We start from the raw sequence: 23,458 nt of genomic DNA, 5'->3' as shown, positions 1-23,458 counted from the left end.
ATCACCAGGTGTACCTGAATAGAAACACATAAACCATCAATCTTTTTATTTAAGAGCTCTACCAGGTTTGATAACATGGTGACCGTGTTGAAGTTGAAAACACCAGCGGCTTTTTTCAGCTTTGTCCTCATGACTTGCCACTGATAATTATTTAGTGAAATCTCTTCAATAAACTCATAAGCCTCCTCAGGTGTTTTGTTATTTAAGGTACTACCGGTGGCTACATCAATTAGTTGTCTAGTTGAGGGGTTTAAACTATTGTAGAAAGTCTCAACCTGTAACCATATGAGTAACCTATGGTGAGGACACCTTCTTAATAAATCCTTGTACCTCTCTCATACATCGTATAGGGTTTCTAAGTCCATTTGCACAAAGGAAGAGATATCATTCTTCAACTTTGCTGCCTTGGCCAGCGGAAAGTATTTCAATAGAAACTTTTCAGTCATTTGCTCCCATGTAGTGACAGACCCTCATGGTAGAGATTTCAACCATAGTTTAGCTCTATTCCTCAATGATAAGGGAAATAACCGAAGGTAAATGGCATCATCAGAAACGCCATTAATTTTGAAAGTATCACAGTACTCCAGAAAGTTAGCCAAATGAGTATTTGGATCCTCATCTTGCAAACCATCGAACTGAATAAACTGTTGGATCATCTGAATGGTGTTCGGCTTCAGTTTGAAGTTATTTGCAGCAATATCAGGTCTCACAATACTCAATTTAGCCCTCGCTAAACTAGGCTTGGCATAGTTGTACATAGTACAATGAGCAGGATTCTGATTTACAAGATTCGCAGCAACCACAGGAAGTAGCGGATTATTCCGATTTTCAGCCATCTCCTCGGTAATATTGGTATCATCCCCTTGCTCTTCCTCTATATACTGTAGACTTTACATTATTTCTTTACAATTTTTGCGAGCTATGCTTTCAATTTCACTGTCAAATAATAGCGGTCCTGACGAGTTTCTTCTAATCATAAACTATAAGAGCCTGCCAAAAAAAATAAGAGAAAAAGTTAGTAAATTAAAGTAAAAACCAAAATAAAAATAAAAAATAAAAAAATGGCTAAAGTAATTGTGACAGCCCAAAATTGACCCTAGTCGGGAAGTGGTTTCGGGACCGCTAAACCGAGTCACCGAAATGTTTGAATGTGATATTTATTGTCTAGAATATGTAATTATGATTGTGTGAAAATTTCAAGCTTCGATTTAGTCGATTGCATGTGAGTTTTAGTAAATAGGACTTATGTGAGAAAATTTTGAAATGTGATAGGTCAAAGCATAAGGATCTATTAGTGCATGAAATAAAAAGGGGGACTTGCATGTCAAATTCCCCCCTAATTAGTAGTGGCCGGCCATGACAAGCATGGTAGACCAAGTGTGATGGGCAAGAACATGTCATAAACATGTTGAGTTAGTGTTTCATGGGAAGTATGATAAAATAAGGAGCATGGGCATAAAATAATGAAAGGGAATATGATGAAAACAAAAAAAAAGTGTGTGGTTGTTTCCCCCCCCCCATTTTGCCGAAACTAGAAAGAAAAACAAAAAAAAAGTGTTCATCCTTTGGTTCATCCTTGGCCAAAGAAAATTTTAAGGAGGAAGGAAGAAGAAAGGTTGAAGAGGTTCGGCCATGCATGTAACTAGGCTAAGGTATGTTTGATGATGTTCCATGAGATGCATGCATGTTTTAGTTGTTAGCTTGAGTTCTACCTAGCCAATGGTCTAAATCTTGCTATGTGATGGAAATGACACTCAGCCATGGATGCATCATTCTTGGTTAATGTTTGATGTTGTGGTGATGAGGCATGAAGATGAGTTAAGTTTCGGCTAAGGTGGATTTGTGTTGATGTCATTTGCATGCTAAGTGTAAAGCTTTGTAATGATACATGTGATGGTGATTGATGACTCTTGGATTTTCTTTTTGACATTTTTGAGTGAGACATTAAGTTCTTTGTTTAACCATGACCAAAAATTGAAATGGTATGGTGTTGTGATGCATTCGGCCATGGTAGGAAGTAGAAGGGAAAAATATGGTTGTTGTTAGATGAAGTAGAGTCTAACGAATGAGCACATATGTGCATTAGTTGCTAGATGGAGAAGAATCGGCTAGCAAGTTGTGTGCTAAGGCCGAATATAATTTTTGTATATTAATGAGTAATGCATGTGTTAAATTGATGGAAAGGGAGAGGATGCTTTACTAGTGTATATATGTGTGTGTTAGCCAAGTTTTGAACTTGAAACAAAATGGTGTTTAGTCAATACAAGTGACCATACTTGTAGAATGTATTAAGTGTTGCAATCGGCCCCAACATAGACATGCATATTCGGCCATAGGAAGGAGATTGGTGTTGCATGTATTCGGTTAGAGGCAAGCATATTGATGCTTTTGTCTTGGCTTAGAAAATTCAGCCAAGGGGGAAAATTAGCTAAAATGTTGAGTTTGATTTATGATTCCGTACATATGTGACTTTAATGTATAATGTATAAATATGGGCTAAGTGCCTTGTGTTCCTCTTTTCGATGCTCAAATGATTAAATCAATTTATTTGTTTAATTAAGCTCAAGAGCAAAGGGGAACTAAATCCGATAAAGGGAAGGAAAAAGTGGTCGAATAGCTATCAGAATCGTTCGACAACATCCGAGGTAAGTTCTTGAGTAAAAGAGCTTAAATTATGATTTGATTAGATCATGTTTTAAGCAAATCAAAATCATGCTCTTTGTGTGTGGCTATTGAGCCGAAATTGCAAGAATGATAAGTGTCTTGTGTTTGAGTTTTGCTAACGAAAACGAAATACGAATGTGCCATGATTTATTGTTAAATGTGCATGGTTATTTGAATGATGTCCGGGCTAAGTCCCGAAGGCTTTGTGCTAAGTGACCATATCCGGACTAAGATCCGAAGGCATTTGTGCGAGATACTAATTCCGGGCTAAGCCCGAAGGCATTTGTGCGAGTTACTAAATCCGGGTTAAGTCCCGAAGGTATTTGTGCGAGTTACTATAACCGGGCTATGTCCCGAAGGCATTTGAACGAGTAGCTATATCCGGTTAAATTCCGAAGGTACGTGATTTGGGAATGAATGATCTTGCTGTAAAAATTTCAGTTAATACGCTTGAAACATCCCAACATTGAGGTATGTTTCGTATGTGCTTTGAATTAGTTGAGCCCTTACAAATAAGTATTCGCTCAGTTGATAAATGAGCTACCGACCTTTGGCTAAGTTGATCTTTGTGTATGAATAAAAGGGTTGGTAATGTGAAGTAAGTATGATATTGAAAAATTGTGCATATGAAATTATCCGTTTAGCTACATGAATGCTATACTTTTGTTGTGCTGGAATCCCTTGCTCAAAACTTATTAAGCATAAATTGCTTACTCCATCTCCTTGATTCTCTGTTTTATAGATTTTGGTTCTCCAGCTATCGGACTCGGGATTTTGAAGTCGAAGTCGCCCACACTATCAAAGCCCCCCCCCTTTTGGTACAATTTTGGTTGAACTTCGAAATGGCATGTATAGGACTACCCTTTTGTTGTGGGTCATGGACCCTTTGGACTTGTATAATTTTGGATAGCCATGCGAAAATGGCTTATATATGTTTGAGTATAATGTTATAATCATTTGGTGTGGATATGCTTAACAAGGATTGGCCATGGGAATGGTTAATCACTATCATAAATTGTGCTATTTATGCTAAAAGGGCTAGTTGAATCATGGAAACTATGAAATAGGCAAGGTCTACCTTAAAGGCAGATGCTGACAGCAGCAGTGATGTAGATTTGGAAAATCACTAAAAATAGTAGGAATGGAATTAAATAGTGAATAAATTATGTAAACGAACCTTGATGAATCTATTTTCATACAAAAGTAACGAAACGATCATATGGACAGTATGTTAAGAGATATTCAGGTTCTCGTAAGACAGGGCCAGAACGGTTTCTGGATTCCCTGTTTCGACTTTGGAAATTCATTATAAATTAAACAGAGATAATTAGGAGTCATGCCATATATGTATAGATTCCTCTTTGAGTCTAGTTTCTATAGAAACAAACGACATCAGTATTGAAGCCCTGTACAGGGAGATATCCAAGTCGTAATGTGCAAAGGTCAGTGTAGTCGATCCCTGTAACATGGGAGACTTTGACTAATAAACTGTACTAATTGGCCCAACCAAAAATTCTATAAAAAAATATGTAGATGGGCATATGAGTCTAGTTTTAGGGAAAATTTACGGAACTGGATTCTGAGTTTCTCAACTCAAGATATGATTTTTAAAGCAACTAGTACGCAGATTGGCAGTGTCTGGGAAATTTTTTTTATAAGTGGTTTAAAGTCTGTTAACGCCTCGTGTTCGACTCCAGTGACGGTCTCGGGTTCGGGGTGTTACAGTAATAAAAATCAAATGTTCCTAATATCTTAGTCCCTGGCAGCGGCGCCAAAAACTTGATGATCGTTTTATGATCCACCAAACTAGATTACGATCACAACTAAAGCACACACCTATCGATTAGGAGTACAGTTACGGTGATTTGGGAATATCGTATCCATAAGGACTAAAAGCACTAGTAATAACTATCTCTCTATTATTTAGCCTATAATTAAAAAGATTTGTTTTAATCTAAATTTAAATAAACTAATTAACTAATGGATGTGACAGAGAGTGAAGGAAATAATCGAATAAACCAATGATAAAGGCAATACCTAAGGAAGAATCCACCTAAACTTCACTTATTATTCTGAATCTGAATAAAACGAATTATTCACTTGTCTTGATCCGTAAAAATCCCTAAATTATGTTAATATCTCTTTCGAGAGTAAGAACAACTGACTCTAGGTTGAATAATTGACATCTCTCACTAATTAAAACCCTATTGTCGCATGAACTCAATCTATGGATTCTCTTATTAGATTTGACTCTAATCCGACAGATTTATGTCGTCCTATTTCTAGGATTGCAATTAACTCCGCTTAATTATTCTAGATCTACTCTTAAACAGGAACTTTTGCTCCACTAAGTAAGCACATCAAACTTGCATTAATATTCTAAAAATATTAAATCAAGAATTAAGAACACATAATTAAGAACAAGAACAAGTATTTATCGTATAATTCAGATAGTTAAATAATAATATACATTGTAGGTTTCATCCTCCCTAGGTATTTAGGGAGTTTAGTTCATAATGTAAAAGGAAAACATCTCAAATTTAGAAAAACAACAAGACATAAAAAACCCAAATAAATTTCAAGAGAAATTTGAATGGAGATCTTCAATCTTGAAGTGGATCTGCTTCTAAGATAATTCCAACGGTTTTCTTCGAGTAATTTCTATTTTCAACTCTGTGTGTCCCTTTAGGTGTTCTTTTAGTGTGTTTATATAGACTTTAAAATGCTCAAAAACCCTAAAAATTGGCTTTTTCAGCGTGTTTGGGAAACAGGGAACGATATCGACACGAGCTGCCACATGGACATATGGCTAGCCTGTGTGGCTCACACGGGCATGTGCTCAGTCGGTGTGGAAATGGTCTTGGCTATGTGGATCCTTAAATTTTTGGTCGTTTTCTGCTCCTTTTGTTCCCCTATGCTTTCCTAAGTATAAAACATGAAATTAAAGGATTAATAGCATCAAGTTCACTAAATTAAATAATAAATCATTCAAAAACATGCTAAACATGGGATTGAAACATGTTATATTTATGGTTTTCACCATTATAACACAATCCATAATTAATAGTTTTCTTTAAGTACCTAAGTACTCTATTCAAAGCTTGCCAATGCAAACTACTTGGATTACTTGTGTACCTACTCAACTTCCCAACAGCATATGCAATATCTAGTCTTGTACAAGTCATTATATACATAAGAAAACCAATTAAACTTGCATATTTCAATTTATCAATTTTCCTATCACATTTGATATTAATTTTATTTGAGGATCTATAGGTGTAGATGCTGGTATATAGTTGAAAAGATCAAACTTTTTAAGCACATTTTCAATGTAATGTGATTGTGATAAAGCTATAGTGCTTTCATCTCGGGTTATTTTAATCCCAAGAATAAAATCTGGTACACCCATATCCTTCCTAGAAAAGTTGTTCGACAAGAATTTCTTTGTGTTTTCTATTTGTTCCAAATCCGTGCCAAAAATGAGCATGTCATCTACATGTAAGCAAATTATGACACCTTTTCCATTTTCAAATTTGCTATATATGCACTTATCAAATTATTTATTGTATAGCCATTAGCTAAAACAACCTTGTCAAACTTTTGGTGTCATTGTTTTGGTGTTTGTTTAAGCCCATATAAAGATTTAACAAGTTTACACACTTATGCTTCTGTCCTGGAACAACAAATCCTTCCTGTTGTTCCATGTACACTTCCTCTTCCAATTCACCGTTTAAAAATGTAGTTTTAACATCCATTTGGTGAACACCAAAATTATATATAGAGGTAAGTGATATTAAAAGTCTAATTGTAGAAATTCTTGCTACTGGAACATAGGTATCAAAGTAATCAATACCTTTTTTTTGTGTAAAACCTTTGGCTACCAACCTTGCTTTAAATTTATCAATGGTTCCATCGACCTTCATTTTATTTTTGAAGATCCATTTACAACCTATTAGTTTGGAACTCGGTGGAAGATCAACTAAGATCCAAGTTTGATTTCCTATTATTGAATCTATCTCATCATTTATTGCTTCTTTCCAAAAAGCAGAGTCTTAAGATTTCATTGCCTCTTCAAATGTGATAGGATTAGATTTCGTATTATAACAATAAGGTATCTTATTGCATATACTTTCACATTTTCCTTCTACAAGAAACATAATGAAATCTGGTTCAAAATATTTGACCTTTTTAATCCTCTTACTTCTTCTTAATTCTTGACAAGATTCATTATTATTATCAATTTGTTCCAATGGAATCTCATTCTCATTTGAAGAATGAATCAATTGCTGTGGCTATAATTATCTTGAAATAAAATTAAATCTATTTTCATAAAAAATAGCATATCTTGATTCAATAACAGTATTAATTAAAATTGAATCATTTGGTTCAATTACCATGATCCTATATGCCTTGCTATTATGTGCATATCCTATAAATATGCATTCAATTCCTCTTTCACCTAACTTTTTAAGTTTAGGTGTTGGAACTTTAACAATAGCTCTACAACCCCAAACCTTCAAATAATTAGGGTTTGGTTTCCTTTTGTTCCATTTTTTGTAAGGGGTTATTTTAGTTTCCTTATTAGAAACTCTATTCAATGTATGGCAAGCTGTTAGAACAGCTTCTCCCCAAAAAGTTGTACAAGACTTGAATATGATAACATTGAATTTACCATTTCAGTCAAGACTCTATTTTTCCTTTCAACTACATCGTCTTGTTGTAGTGTGTAAGAGGCTGAAACTTGATGGACAATTCCAATGGATTCAAAATAACTTGGATTATAATATTCTCCACCTCTATCTGATCTTAAGCACTTGATAAATGATTCATACTGAAGTTCAAATTTAGATTTATAAACTTTAAATTTATCAAAAACTTCATCTTTTGAATGCAGTAAATATACATAACAATATCTAGAACAATTATCAATAGAAGTAACAAAATATTTCTTTCCACCTAATATAGGAGTATTATGCATGTCACATAAATCACTATGTATCAAATCAAGAAATTTTGTTTTCCTTTTAACCCTAGGGAAAGGGTTTCTTGTAATTTTAGTCAACATACATGTATTGCATTTTTCAATGTTGTTATTAAAAATAGGAATTAAATCTAACTTATACATGTTATTCAATTTTCTATAATTCAAATGACCTAATCTATAATGCCATAAACAAAAAGATTCAACCATATAAGCAGAAATAGTATTTTTATTCTTATTAATAATATTGAGTTTGAACATACTCTCATACATATGCCCTTTCCCTACAAAAATTCCTCCTTTAGACAAAATAAAATTATATCTACCTCAAAAATCAAGTTTGAAACCAAACTTATTCAACAAACTTCTAGACACTAAATTCTTCCTAACTTTTGGTACATAATATATATCATTTAAGGTTAAAACCTTTCCAGAAGTGAATTGTAGTTCAACAGACCCTTTGCCTTTGATTGTGGTGGTGGAAGAATTTCCCATCTACAAGACATTGTCATTTTCACATTGTGTAAACTTTGTGAACATGATTTTGTCTTTGCACACATGTTTGGTTGCTTCGGTATCAATCCACAATGTATTATCATCTTGTGCCATATTAATTTCAGATATCATTACAACAATTTTTTCATTATTATCAGCCTTAGAAGATGATTTCTTCTTTAAAAATCGACATTCATTCTTGAAATGTCCCAGCTTACCACAATGATAACATGAGCTCTTTTGTTTCTTTTTTAACTTAGGAGCTCCATAAGTCTTTTTGTATTTTCTCTTGAATGGTTTAGTAGCCTGTACTTCCTCTATAACATGCACTTTGGCATTTTCAGAATTTAAATTTTGATCTTTCTTTCAATATTCTTCTTCAATACGAAAATGATTTTCCAAAGCCTCAAGAGATATTTCCTCTTTCTTATGTTTTAGACTTCTTTTAAAGTCTTTCCAAGATAGAGGAAATTTGTCTATTATGGGGGATACAACAATTATTTCATCCATTTTCATATCATATTGCTTAAATTGATTCAACATCTTTTCAATATCACGGAATTGTTCCACAACAGAACGACCATCAACCATTTGATAATTATTGAAACGACTAACAAGAAATTTCTTACTTGTAACATCTTCGATCATGTATCTTGTCTCTAACTTGTTCCATAATTCTTTAGCGGTGACCTCGTTTTGGTAGGTATCGAACAAAGCATTTGATAAACCATTCAATATGTGGCCCATGCACATGTAATTAGCATTGTCCCATTTTTTCCTTTCTTGGGTTGCAGCAACATATTCGTTTTCATTCTCTTCAGGTCTTGGAGTATCCAAAACATAAGTAATCTTCAAAGTTGATAATAAGAAGTGCATCTTTTTCTGCCATCGTCTGAAATTGCCACCATCAAATCGATCAAGTTCGACAAAGTTAGAAGCTAACTCCCTTAGTGTTCCACTTTCATGTGTTGTGGTAGCCATCATGAAATATAATCTTAAAATGGTTAGTAGAAATTTCCAGTGAGAAAAATCTCTAACACACGAACAGAATTCGAACAGAAAAAGAAGAAATAGGACAAGGCTCCATGTAACACCCCTCACCCGTATTCAATGCCGGAATAGGGTTATGAAGTATTACTGGATTTATAAAACATTTAAACAATCAATTCACATATAGTTTCACATTTCATACAAACATTATTCAAACTCAAGCACAATGTCCCTATAACGAGCCTACGAGGCCTTAAACATGCTTTGGGAGTGGTTCAAGACTAAACTGATAACTTTGGAAACTTTCACGCAACTTTGAAAATTTTTCACAAAACAGGGGACACACGCCGTATGGCCCTAAAAATGGCCATACACGCCAGTGTGCCAGGTCATCTGCTAGGCCGTGCCAAACCTGTAACGTATACTGTCTTATGCCACACGGTCAAGCTACACGCCCGTGTGTGAGACCGTGTGGAGCATACTGACTCGATTTTAATTTCAACACTAAGGGGCACACGGCCGAGTAAAATAACTGTGTGTCATATACAGCTGAGATACACGCCCATGTCTTTACCCGTATGGACAAAAATAGGCTATTTACCTAGCCAATTTGCCATCCAAATTTATGCACACCTACATAATTCAAATGGTTCTCATTCATAGCATAAATGAACATCCAATTCAACCACAATCAAAGCTAAAACATACCATTTCAATACCCATAACTAACATGATTATTATCTCAAGTTTTACTCATTCAAATTATAGCCACTTCACATATTCAAATCAACTAATTAAACCTTTCCAAACATGCATCATCATTCACCAATTCACAAGCACATAACTTCCCAATTATCAACCATTTGACATTCAAATTACCTATTATCAATAAGCATCATGAATCCAACTTCAATCACACAACATAGGTAATTTGTATACATATAAACATAACCAAAATCAACCAAAATAAGCCAACTCACATGGCCAAATATACAAAGCAAACCTTAGACATTTACAAGCCAATTTAAATGGCCAAAATCATGACCAAAACATAATCAACATGACCAAAGTCCCTATACATGCTATATACTTAAAATACGAAAATTAATAAGTACCAAGTGATAGGTAGATAGTGTAAGCGATCTCCGACGATCCCCAAATTCAAGTTAGCTTGATAACTCTATAAAGCACAAGGAAAATAAACAAAGTAAGCTAAAAAAAACTTAATAAGCTCGTATACAATAAATTAATTCAATCTTAAGATTATAATACAAAAATTTGAATATATTAACATTTAACATATATTAGCTAACAAACCTTTCATATACACAATTATGATATCAATCACATTCTTCACAAGTTTCTTCAAACCAAAGCTTATACATGTCAAGTACGTACCTGTACCATCTCATATCATTCTCATACTCAATCACGTCTTTCATTTACCTGATGAACCATTTGGAATAGAAGTTGGATACTAAAGAGTCTCGCACACCTATACCATGGCCTGAAGCCAAATCAAGGTAGCTTATATCCGAAATACTGATATCATGGCCCGAAGCCAAATCAGCTGATATTCATGGCCCAAAGCCAAATCGGTATAACTCGCACCCGAAGTGCTAATATCATGGCCCGAAACCAAATCCATGTATCCCCTAATGACATGTCACTAGTATCCTAAACTATTCCTCAGGTTCAACCGGGATTTCGAATGTCGAATCGTCGTCAAATCACTATCGATCATATCCATAGTCTCGTATTCACAATTTATACAATATCAAAGCATATGAAATACATTTGTATCAAAACTTATAATATATGAACTTACCTCGGATGTGAAAATGATAAAATAGGTCGATTAGTCGATAACTTTAGTTTTCCCCCGATCTACGTCCGTATTTCGCATTTCTTGATCTATATAATATCAATTCAGCTTATTTAATTATCTCTCTATTCAATTTAGTCCAAAATACACTTTAAAGCACTTTTACACATTTGCCCCTATTGTTTCACCACTTTTACAATTTAGTCCCTAGGCTCGTAGAACAAAATTCATTCAATTTCATCACAACCCAAGCCTAGCTGAATTACTATCATACCCCTAGTAGCTCATGTTTTTCATTTATTTCACATTTAAACCACAAATTTTTTACATTTCACAATTTATTCCCTATTTTGCATTTTTCTCAAAAATCACTTAACAAAACTTGTATATCTATCAACAAGCATTCATAATCTATCAAGAAACTTCAAAATATATGCTTATTCATTAATGGAAACATTCAAAATCTTTAATAGTTTTGCAAAATAGTCTCTGGGCTAGCTAGACTTAGTTGCAACGATTAGGGGTGAGCAAAACTCGATTCAACTCTAAAAAATTGAAAAAAAAATTGAACTTTGAGTTAAACGAATCAAGTTATTCGAGTTAATTGAGTTATTTGAAACAACTTTAATTTTTTTCGAATTTCGAGTTCGAATTAATTTGAGTTTTCGAATTCGAATAACTCGAATAATTCAATTATCAACCAATAATATTTTACATTTTTACCCCAAATTCCCAAACCTTTTTACTTTTCCCTCAAAACTTTTCCTCCTTCCCACTTTCCCCCAAAACTTTTACTCCCCTCCCATCCCAACCCCCCAATTTACCCAAAATCAATTTCCTACCAAAATTTTACTCTCCCATTTACTTTTTCTCAAAATTTTACTCCTAAAACCCTCAAAACTTTTTATTTTCCCCCAAAAAATTTTACTCCCTCTCACTTTCCCCCTAAAACTTTTACTCCTTTCCCATCCCACCTCCCATTTACCCCAAACCTACCCCCTCCCCCAATTTTTTTTAATATTTTCCCTCCAAAATTTTACTTCCCCTATTTACTTTCCCTCAAACTTTTATTCCCCCAATTTTTTTATTTTTCCCCTAAACTTTTACTTCTCACCTTTTACTCTCAAATAAAAAATCAAAATTATCAAAAAAAATTCACTAAACATAAATAGTAATAATTTTATTTATATCTACCATTTATATTATTAAATTAAATTTCACATTTTATATTATTTATATTATTGAATTGTTTAGTCATATTGAATATTTATATTAAAATTGAATTATTAATTATGTCGTAAAATATTCGTGTTAAAATTTTATATTAGTATCAATTTCACATTTTATCTTTAAAATAACATTTATTAAAAAATCACATTTTTACATTTAATATATTTTTAATTCCAAAATACATAGTGACAAGAATTTGAAGATAATTGAAACAACTAAGCAAGGAAAAAAGCTAACTCGTATATAAAATATTAATAAATAAATTATGAGGTGATGAAATTTAATAAAAATTATTTTTTAAAATTTAACTCGAACAAATATATTCTATTCGATTCGAATTCCATCTCACTAAAGTCGATTCAAGAAAATTTCAAATCAAATTAGGATGATAAAATATGATTCGTCAACTCGATTAACTCAAAAAAATTTCATTCGATTCGATTCGATTCGATTCGATCAAATGCTCACCCCTAGCAATAATCACAAAAACATAGAAATCATTAAAAACCGAACAAAAATGGACTTACATGCTCAAAAAGAACTTGTCGAATGCTCAAACCTAAAATGGTGGTGTTTTCCTCCTTTAAAATTCGGCTAGGTGAAGAAGATGGACACAAATTATGGTTTTGTTTTTACTTATTTTAATTTTAGTTACTAGTTTACTAAGTTAACCTTACTAATTAACCTTTAAATCAATTAACAGCATGTCCATAAATGTCCACCCAATATAACATTGGTCTATTAACAACATAAGGACTCTACTTTAAGGTTCCATAGCAAATTGACACTTTTAGCTAATAGAACAACACTTTTGCACTTTACGCGATTTAGTCCTTTTTATCAAATTGAGCAATCAAACGATAAAATTTCTTAACGAATTTTTCACACAATTATTTTATCATATTTTAATCATTAAAATAATAATAAAATAATAATTTTGACTTTGAATTTGTGGTCCCGAAGCCACTGTTTCGATTTGACTAAAAACGGGCTGTTACATCCAAGGCGTGTATCAAGCCACTATCTTTAAGGTTAGATTCGCCCCCACCTATCTTTGGTGTACAAATGAGTTCCAAGCAAATTAATCTCAAGGATACAATGAAGCCAATGACTGTTTTCTTTTTTGCACTGACAAAAATAGTCCACTAAGCATTAAGTAATGTATAGCAAAAAATTCAATTTCTATAAATAAATTTTGCAATAACTTTTTATATAACAATCTAATAATATTGTAAATAAGGAATGATAGAAAGAACTTTTAGGACTTGTTGGTGTGATTTCCAAATGAAATCCTATTCTTATTTATAGGAATTTTCATGTCTCTTCATAGAAACATTTTTTAATAAGTGTCTTTATAAATAAATAAATAATAATTATTCATTTAATTTTATAACTATTTAAATAATATTGTTTGAATAGTTATAATTCTTTTCTAAAAATCAAAATGATATAACTTTTGACTAATAACCAAATGATTTATCTTTTAATTAATTACACTCATTTATTTATAATTATTGGAATTCTATAAATATTTAAAAATGTTTTGTCACAAAAGACATACTCAAAACTAAACCAAATTAAAACTGCAATTAAGGCAGATCTTCCAATAAGGCAATAAGACAAAAGACATAAAAGGTTTTACAACAATAAGAAAATTTTCACTGAACAATACTTTATTTTTTTTGTTGGGACAAGAAAATTAAAGAAGAGAGAATTTTTCCACAGCTCCAGAAATAGCTGCATATAGGTCTCGACTATCCAAGGAAAAACAGTAAATAACATATACAATCAAATATAAATGAGAAAAATGAAATAAATGAATGAAAAACCCAATCGATACCCGTCGCAAAGAGCAAGAGAAGTGATCCATCGCCATTGGTTTTAGCAAGCCAAGTGGAGGAGTTGAACTACTTCCTAATTTGGAGGATTTCCTGGTAACGAATTTTAGCGAAGTTTAAGAAATGGGTCATCTCATCTCTAATCTGGGTTGTTGAGGCTTTTACCTGTTTCACTTTCTTCTCCGCTTTCTTTTTGGGATCATCATTACAACACTCATTACATATTATATAAAGAAGAAAGTAGGAAAAGAAGGGAAGAACCAAAGAAAATGAGCCAAGGGTTTGACTTGGTCTTTAAAACATGAAAAATCTCATATCGCTTGATTCGTCTATCATTGATATTCAACTTTCTTCTGGCCATTCTGGCGGTGGGTTCCTTTTCCTGGGTGGCAGCTACAAAGCTCCTTAGCTCTACAGATGTTAACCCTTTCTAAAAGAGTCAAAAACCTATATGAATTTGCATAGTTTTATGCTGCTGGAAACAAAAAAGAGTGCGATTGATGAAAGTAACATCACTTTGATAGATTTAGGGTTAAATTCAAAAATTGAGAAATGGGTTTTGATGGAATCAAGATATAGATTTAATTAGCAATAAAATACAGAAAGAATCTGTGAAAATAAGAAAATATATTTAATATATTTTAATATATTAAAATATATTAAAATTTTGGAACATATTAAAAAAATTTAATTTTAAGAAAATTTAAAAATTTAAAAATTTAATATATTTTTTAATAGGTAAAGACAAAAAAAAGTTTTTTAATATATTTAAAATTTTAGAAACCTTAATAAAAATCACATTGGGAACTGGTGTTGCCAATTTATTTGGCTCAACCAGAAAATAGAAAATTTTTATTAAAGTCTCTCCCATTTTTTAAAAATTATAGTATTTTCCTAATATTTATACAAGTGCGTCATTCTACATGATTCTACCAAAAAATTAATTTTTTTATCTCGATTACTGACGTGGCATGTTGATACCGCCAAACTCTTTAGCTCCACCAATTTTCACTATAAAATTTAAGTTGTTTACATGCTTAATAAAAAAATAATCATTTATATAGTTAATTAAATTTTTTGAGTTAATTTTATAAAAAAGCGTGATAGGAAGAAATCAGTCCACTAAGAAAGAGGAAGATGGTATTGACGACATCCTGGTGGATACTGTCTTGTGTCCAAATAATCAGCTATCATGGAAAGAAAATTGATTGGGAAAAGGACCTGGGATCCAAACAGTGGGACTATTACTGGAAAATGATTAAAGGTTTTCCTTCTTTTTATGCATTTACTTTTCTTTTTCAAGTTTATTGTTTTCTTTAAATTATATTTATAAAAGAAATGTTTGGTTCGGATAAATTAGATGTAAATGTCGATTTTTTAATTAGATTTTTTATGTCAGTTTTTTTTTTAAATTTAGAGAAATTAGTTGTTTTTAGGAAAGATAAGGGGAAAGCGCGTCCAACTGGGCACGTTTTCTGCAATTGGTCGTGCTTTCTTGTTAAATAAAGCAAAAGCACACTCAACTGCACACGTTTTTCCTTTCTCTTCTAGGGTTATGGTTTTTAATTTTTAGGGTTAGGGTTTTTAATTTTTTTAATGGTAATGTTAGGGGTTAAAATATTTTAAGGTTTAGAGTTTTTTAAATTGGTTTTGGGTTATCGACTGAAACCTCAAAAGTTTCTAAGTAGATTTGAGGGGTCAGAGATGTATTAACGTGCCTTAGAAAACATACATTTCATATGTCATGACGGGATAGGACTATCGCTTGAGAAACTCATCCTAGGGAAATCAGATTTCGGGGTGGTAGTACTTGATACAATTAGGGGTCGAAAATCTAGGTGGGGTCCTAGTCGATGGTCATGATGCGGTCACGAGTTCGAGTATAACTGGGGGTTAAGTGATGACCATTAAGTGGTCAGGAGTTCAAGCTTTTTGGATACCTACAAATGATGTCTTATATATACCATACATAAGATTGAGACCATAATTATACGGAAAAACTTTGGGGATTTTCGGTGTAATCAATATAATTTTTTCTCTATTTCCAATTAGATAGTATTTTTAACCTTTCATTCTTATCCGATGGTTGACATCGAAGTGGACACAAGATGACTCTTAGGTGGAGAGCGGATGTTTCTGCACAGTAGAGGTTCAACTCGGGTTGGAGTGGTAGCGATTGTAGTTATTAATGGGTTGTTTAATAACGACAACCATCGTCGTCTCGAAAGGAGCATCACCTTTATTACACCCCAACAGTTGCTCCTCGCCTGAAAGTTCTCTATCCACAATGGTGTCGATCTTCGAATAAGAAGGTTAAAGGTACCGACTGCTTGGAAATGGAGAAAAATATTATGTTGATTATAGTAGGAAGCCTTAGAATTTTTCTGTATGACTATGACTTCAAACTTCCGTATGGTATTTATGAGGAAACATTTTTAGGTATTCGAAAAGCTTGAGCTCGTGGCTGCGTAACAGCTGTTAATTGGCTCTCTCGTTATACCTCGTTCTATGACTGCGTAATGATCGTTGATTGTGTCACATCCCAAAAACCAGGTTAGAATAAATTAAATTAATGAACCGGAAGTGGTCACATTCGCAATTTTTTAGATGACCTTGGCACATTTGTTAATAAATAAGTATCAAGTATAGTGATTAAGTAGTAGTAGAGCTGTCCTTAATGATCTGAGTTTGAATCCCTTCCCTATCATTAATTTCTATTTGGTGCAAATTTACTTCAAACCTTAGTAAATGTCACACCATGTTTTTAAAATAATTGTTGTAAGAGGGTGAACAATGAAGTAAATTGGACTAGTGGTTAGGAGCGTAAATAATTTCCCAAGGGTCTTAGGTTCAAGTCTCCACACTTACTATTTTTATTTAAATTTTTTGACAATTTTAGCATGTACCAACCCCTTATTGCCGTCCATACAAGTTACCATACAAGGGGAAGATTTCTTCACTTTCTTGCTAAGTTAACATGCCTTATTTTTACAAAATTGATCACTTTTTTGCTCATTTGTCCCATCAACTTGCCTTTCCTTCATCCTTGGCATTAGAGGTGAGCATTCGATTGAATCAAATGAAAAAATTTCGAGTTTATTGAGTTGACGAATCCTATTTTATCATCCTAACTCAATTTGAAATTTTATCGAATCGAGTCGAGTGATATGGAATTTAAATCAAGTCGAATATATTTGTTCGAGTTAAATTAAAAAAAATGACTTTGGGTCTTTGTAACTACATTCACCCACCGTAATTAAATTTTCCCACCGTAATGAAATTTGTTATTAACTTTCATATTCTCATAATTTATTTATTAATCTTTTATATGCAGGTTAGGTTCTTTGTTTGGTTTGTTGCTTCAATTATCTTCTAATTTTTGTCACTATGTATTTTGAAACTAAAAAATATATTAAATATAAAAATGTGATTTTTTTAATAAAAGTTATCTTAAAGATAAAATGTGAAATTGATACCAATATAAAATTTTAACACAACTATTTTATGACATCATCAATAATTCAATTTTAACAAAAACTTATAAAGATTTAATATGACTAAACAATTCAATAACATAAATAGTAAAAAATGTGAAATTTAATTTAATAATATAAATAGTAGATATAAATAAAATTATTATTATTATTTAGGTTTAGGAATTTTTTGGATGATTTTTTGTTTGGGGGTAAAGGGTGAAAAGTAAAAATCTAGAGGGGAAATAAAAAGTTTTGAGGGTTGGGGGAGCAAAATTTTGAAGGGAAAGTAAATGGGGGAAATATTAAAAAAAAATTGGGGGGGGGGGAGAATGCGTTTCGGGTAGATTCGGGGTGGGATGGAAGGAAAGTAAAAGCTTTGGAGGGAAAGTAAAAAGATTTGGGGGTTTGGGGTAAAAATGTAAAATATTATAGTTTGGTATTTAGTTTATTTGAATTATTCAAATTATTCGAATTTAAAAATTAAACTCAATTCGAACTCAAATTTTGAAAAAAAATATTCGAGTTGACTCGAATAATTCGATTCGTTTAACTCAAAATTCAATTTTTTTCGATTTTTTCAAGTCAAATCGAGTTTTGTTCACCTCTAATTGCCATGTCAATCGATTCATTGTACCTAGACAAGTACATTTTGTAACATCCCACACACAAACCCTACGCCGGGACAGAATATGAGGTGTTACCTAACTCGCTGACATACATTCACACGTTTCTTAGTCATCAAAATTTAGTCAAACTTAAAAACTTTTCCATTCCAAATCAAAAACTCCATAATAAAGGCCTACTAGGCTCTAAATGTTCATTTAAAACCATTCGGGAATGATTCGGGTCTTACCACGAACCTTGAAAAATGTTACTAGCCACAGAAGCACACGCCCGTGTGGGAGGGGCAACACGCCCGTGTGACCAATTCGACATGGTCGTGCTATTGGCCCGTGTGACTCACACGGCCTAAGCAATACAGAGACACGCCTGTGTCCTCTACCCGTATGGAATTAATTCTAAATTCACACATACAGGGGTTTTCACAAGGCCTGGCACATGCCCGTGTCCCTGGCCCGTGTTCTTCACACGGCCATGACATGTCTGTGTCCTAGCCCATGTGCAAAAGCCTCAATATTCTAGTTCTGACGTCAGCAATTCTTAAGGGTTACAAGGCCAAGACACATGCCCATATGCTAGGTTGTGCTTTTAACATGGCTGAGACAGACGGCCATGTCCCTGATCGTGTGTTTACTATCATGCATACTGACTTGCAAATTTTTACGTGCAGGGGACACACGACCGGATCACAAGCCCATGTGGCGGATCGTGTGTCACACACGGCCTAGACACACGCCCGTATTCCTACCCATGTGGACAAAATAAGACTATTTACCAAGCCTCTTTGCCACCCTTGCATACATAACCTACATAAAATCAATCCATACCAAAACAATGGCACATCACATAGCAAAACTAACCACGATGGACAATATTTTATTTGTGCATTATACTCATCCATGAAAATAATATCTTCTATAAAAATATCAAAATGAGCATTGACCATTATCCATGGCCTTACACAAAATAAATATATTTATTCCAAACCAACACATTTGGCTATTTCTCAATGACACAAAACATTAAATTCTAGCCCTATACATGCCATACACAAAAACAAGAAAGCTAACTATACTGAGTGCTTCGAATGATAGTGTAATCGTGGCCTCCGACGTCTATTGATTCTTGAGCTATTTAGGTGACACTATAAGAAAATGGAGAAGAGAGGGAGTAAGCATAAAGCTTAGTAAGAAGTATGCAAACACATAGCAACAACTATACCATTTATCAACATGCTCTTGATATAAATAGGCATAAACACAACTTACTAATCACAAACCAATACTCATCATATAATATATATTGAACTCACGTCTCACACAGACTGAATAGGTACCTGTATCACTCACAACACAATTATACTTTTCTCTTGATTTTAAACCATAACTTTCACCGTTGAACCATTCAGAACACTATCGGTTATTAAATGAGCCTCAATATGGGTAGGATGCTGATGCCATGTCCCGGACATGGTCATACACTAGCTTTACTTGTAGCCGATGCATGGCCCAGAGATTTCTTACACTAGCTCTTGTCTTAATGTCGATGCCATGTCCCAAACATGGTTTTTGTAACACCTTGAACCCGAGACCGTCGCCGGAGTCGAACACGAAGTGTTAACAGACTTCAAACCACTTAAAAAAAATTTCCCAGACAAGCTGCCACTCTGCATACTAGTCGCTTTAAAAATCATATCTTGATTTCTGAAACTCGAAATCCAGTTCCGTGAATTTTTCCTGAAACTAGACTCATTTGCCCATCTACATAATTTTTTCTAGAATTTTTGGTCGGGCCAATTAGTACAGTTTATTAGTCAAAGTTTCCCATGTTACAGGGATCGACTACACTGACCTTTGCGCATTACGACTTGGATATCTACCTGTACAGGGCTTCAATACTGATGTCGTTTGTTTCTATAGAAACTAGACTCAAAGGGGAATCTATGAACATATGGCATGACTTCTAATTATCTCTGGTTAATTTATAATGAATTTCCAAAGTCGGAACAGGGAATCCAGAAATCGCTCTGGCCCTGTTTCACAAGAGTTTAATTATCTCCTAACATACAGCTGATATGGTCGTTTCGTTTATTCTATATGAAAATAGACTCATCGAGCTTCGATTACATAATTTATTCATTAATTAATTCCTCTCCTACTATTTTTAGTGATTTTTCAATCTCACATCACTGCTGCTGCCAGCATCTGTTACTAAAGCAACTATGCCTATTTCGTGATTTCTCCTTGATCTAACTAGTAATTCATCATACATATCACAAATTATGATCATGACTAGCCATGCCAAAGGCTAATCATTGTCAAACATCTCCCTACTACACTATTGCCATATCATGACTTTTAACACCAAAAATAATCAACCATGACATATGGCATAAAAATCGAATTTCCAAGACTTACGACCTAATATTATAGAACCAAATCCAACCGAACATTTATGCCATTTTCGCATGGCTAAAAGTTTACATACCGAATTTCAACAAAACATATTAGCCTATACATGCCGAAATGTTCTCCTAGACCGACTAAAAAGAAGATACCAAAAGTTGCTAGCCGGTGTGATGACTCCGATGACGGCCCGATCACGCAAAAAGAGACGAGTCCAAGAAACCTAAAATAGGTGACAAGGAAACACCGAGTGAGTATATAACTCAGTAAGTCATAAGCAATGCACTACCATCCATTAATAACATTATCACAAGAGGAAACAAAATGGAACGAGGCTAGTTACTCCATCCATACCGAACCATACCATAGTTCCCTAAACCTATCGGTTCAATCTCATACCAAGTCATGCATTCACATTCCATATACTAATCAATAGGATATTTGAGGCATTTTCATACATCATTTTATTTTCGTTACAATCATACAACTAAACGACCTTTCACCTATTCCACGATAAATCTTATGTACGTGACTTCAATTATAATTGTCACATAGGTTCAAACTTACCAAGCTCAACTTCAAATATAAACATAGCGCCTATTAGTCACGAACTCAAGGTACTTACCCGATCCGCTGTCCGTGATCAACTCAATAATGTCGCACACTTAGTGTCCATAGTGATTCAAAAATATATATATTAAGTCCGCACACTCAGTGCTATATAATCAACTCGCACACTTAGTGCTATATAATCAAACTCGCACACTTAGTGCTGTACAATTTAAACCCGCACACTTAGTGTCAATCTCATGATCATAAATGTTTATACCCGCACACTTAGTGCCGAGATCAACAACTCAATACATCTCACCTCTTTTCTTTTCATTCAACACTTTCATCACCACATGCATACATGTATATAAATTTATCATTCCATTCGGCATAATTACATAGACATTATGTCTATTTAGATCAATACAAAATATATGCTTGGTGACTTACCTTATGTTGGGTAAAATAATTCCAAGTTGGCTACTCGATGACCTTCGATTTCCCCTTGTTGGACGCCTCTCCTTTAGGTTCTTGAGCTTAAATAAATAAATTAACTAGTTTAATTACCTTGCTAGTTATTTATATCCCATAACATTAATAGTTTCATATCAAAAGAATCATACGGCAACATTTTATTTTTATTCACCTTATGCTTTTTACTAACTTTAAGCCATTCGGCTATTGATCACCTAAGATCCAATTACTATAATTAACCCAATAAATATTTCAATAAAACACACATAAATATTATATACACGGCAACCACCCTTGTTAATTACTCATATATATTTTAATAATTTTCGTTTCATCTTACAACCATTCTTGTTCAAAACATTAGAACCTTAACTAATACTTATAAATTGTCTCAAGGCCGAATGCATTCTTACTTCCAAAGTAACATAGTCGATGATATATTTTATTTCAAGGTACATATTCATAAATCAAATTCAACCATATAAACCAATATCACCCACTTGATCAATTATAGAGAATTAAAGTTAATATCACAATGTGTACTCTATATGGCCCATTATACATAATCAAATTTAACATCATCTATATATTTACTTATATGGCCGAATATACATACCCCCATATAATATCATTTTCATTCCATTTAACACTTAATTTCCACCACATAAACACTTGGCCGAATAATCCTAAACTAGCAAAACTCCACATTTGTTCATACCATCTTTTAAATTCACATATATCTATTTAGGTAGCTCATATTTTCCCCTTTCTAATATTTCAATCCAAAATATCAAAACACCATCCTTTTAGCATTTATCCAATAATACCGTATGCACAATTTGTCACCAAAACTAAAGAAAAATCAACATATGGGTTACAATAAGAGCTTGACTACTACTAGATTCTCACAAAAATCAATAGAAATAACATGAACTCCTACCTTATTTAACCTCCAAGATAGCCGAATGCCCTAGACAAATTCCTTCCTCTTTCCCCTTTTGTTTCGGCTTTGCAAGAAGGTAAGGAAGATGAACACACTCTTACCTTTATTTCACTAATAATATTTTTTTCTCACATAATGCCATTTCTTATTTTAATAACTAATTAAACATATATATTTGCCCATCAACACCCATCTTGGCCGGCCACTATAAAGAAAATTGGGCAATTTGACATGCAAGTCCACCCTTGTGTTGACATGCACTAATAAACCATTTAAAATTAGTCTATCATATTTCACCATGTCTCATATTGATCCCTATTTAATAATTTCTCATGCAATTGGCAAAATTAGGGAATGAAACGTCGACATATGCATGTACAGACATAATAAGCATAGAATATAACAATTAATCATTTTTACGACTCGGTTTTGTGCTCCCGAAACCACTTTCCGACTAGGGTCACATTAGGGCTGTCACAACTCTCCCCCACATAAGAAAATTTTGTCCCCGAAAATCTTACCGGTGAATAATTTTGGATATCGATCCTTCATAGAGTCCTCACGTTCCCAAGTGGCTTCTTCAATTCCGTGTTTATGCCACAACACCTTCACTAATGGGATTTTCTTATTTCGCAACTTTTTTACTTCACGCATCAAAATGCGAACCGGTTCTTCGTCATAACTCAAGTTAGGCTGAATCTCGATCTCAGATGGAGTGATTACGTGCGACGGGTCGGACCTATATCGTCGAAGCATCGAGACATGGAAAACGTTGTGAATCTTTTCAAGCTCAGGGGGTAAAATTAATCGGTATGTAACTGGTCCAACTCGTTCGGATACCTCATACGGACCGATGAACCTCGGACTTAGTTTGCCCTTACGACCAAATCTAAGCACCTTCTTCTAGGGTGAAACTTTGAGAAATACTTTGTCTCCGACCTGATATTCAATGTCTTTTCTTTTC

The 23,458-nt window shown here is 33.5% G+C and overlaps 1 non-coding gene across 1 annotated transcript; it reads left to right on the top strand.

Moving 5' to 3' along the window:
* Positions 1-291: 291 nt before the first annotated feature.
* On the top strand, positions 292-398 carry LOC121209174 (small nucleolar RNA R71). The gene has a single exon (XR_005904291.1). It is a non-coding gene; the product is annotated as a small nucleolar RNA R71 (small nucleolar RNA).
* Positions 399-23,458: the final 23,060 nt, after the last annotated feature.

This window comes from Gossypium hirsutum, chromosome A10 (genome assembly GCF_007990345.1).
Source record: "Gossypium hirsutum isolate 1008001.06 chromosome A10, Gossypium_hirsutum_v2.1, whole genome shotgun sequence".
In the NCBI taxonomy this organism is placed as follows: Eukaryota; Viridiplantae; Streptophyta; class Magnoliopsida; order Malvales; family Malvaceae; genus Gossypium; species Gossypium hirsutum.
Note: the sequence above shows the minus strand (reverse complement) of the source record. Positions and strands in the feature narration are given on the sequence as shown.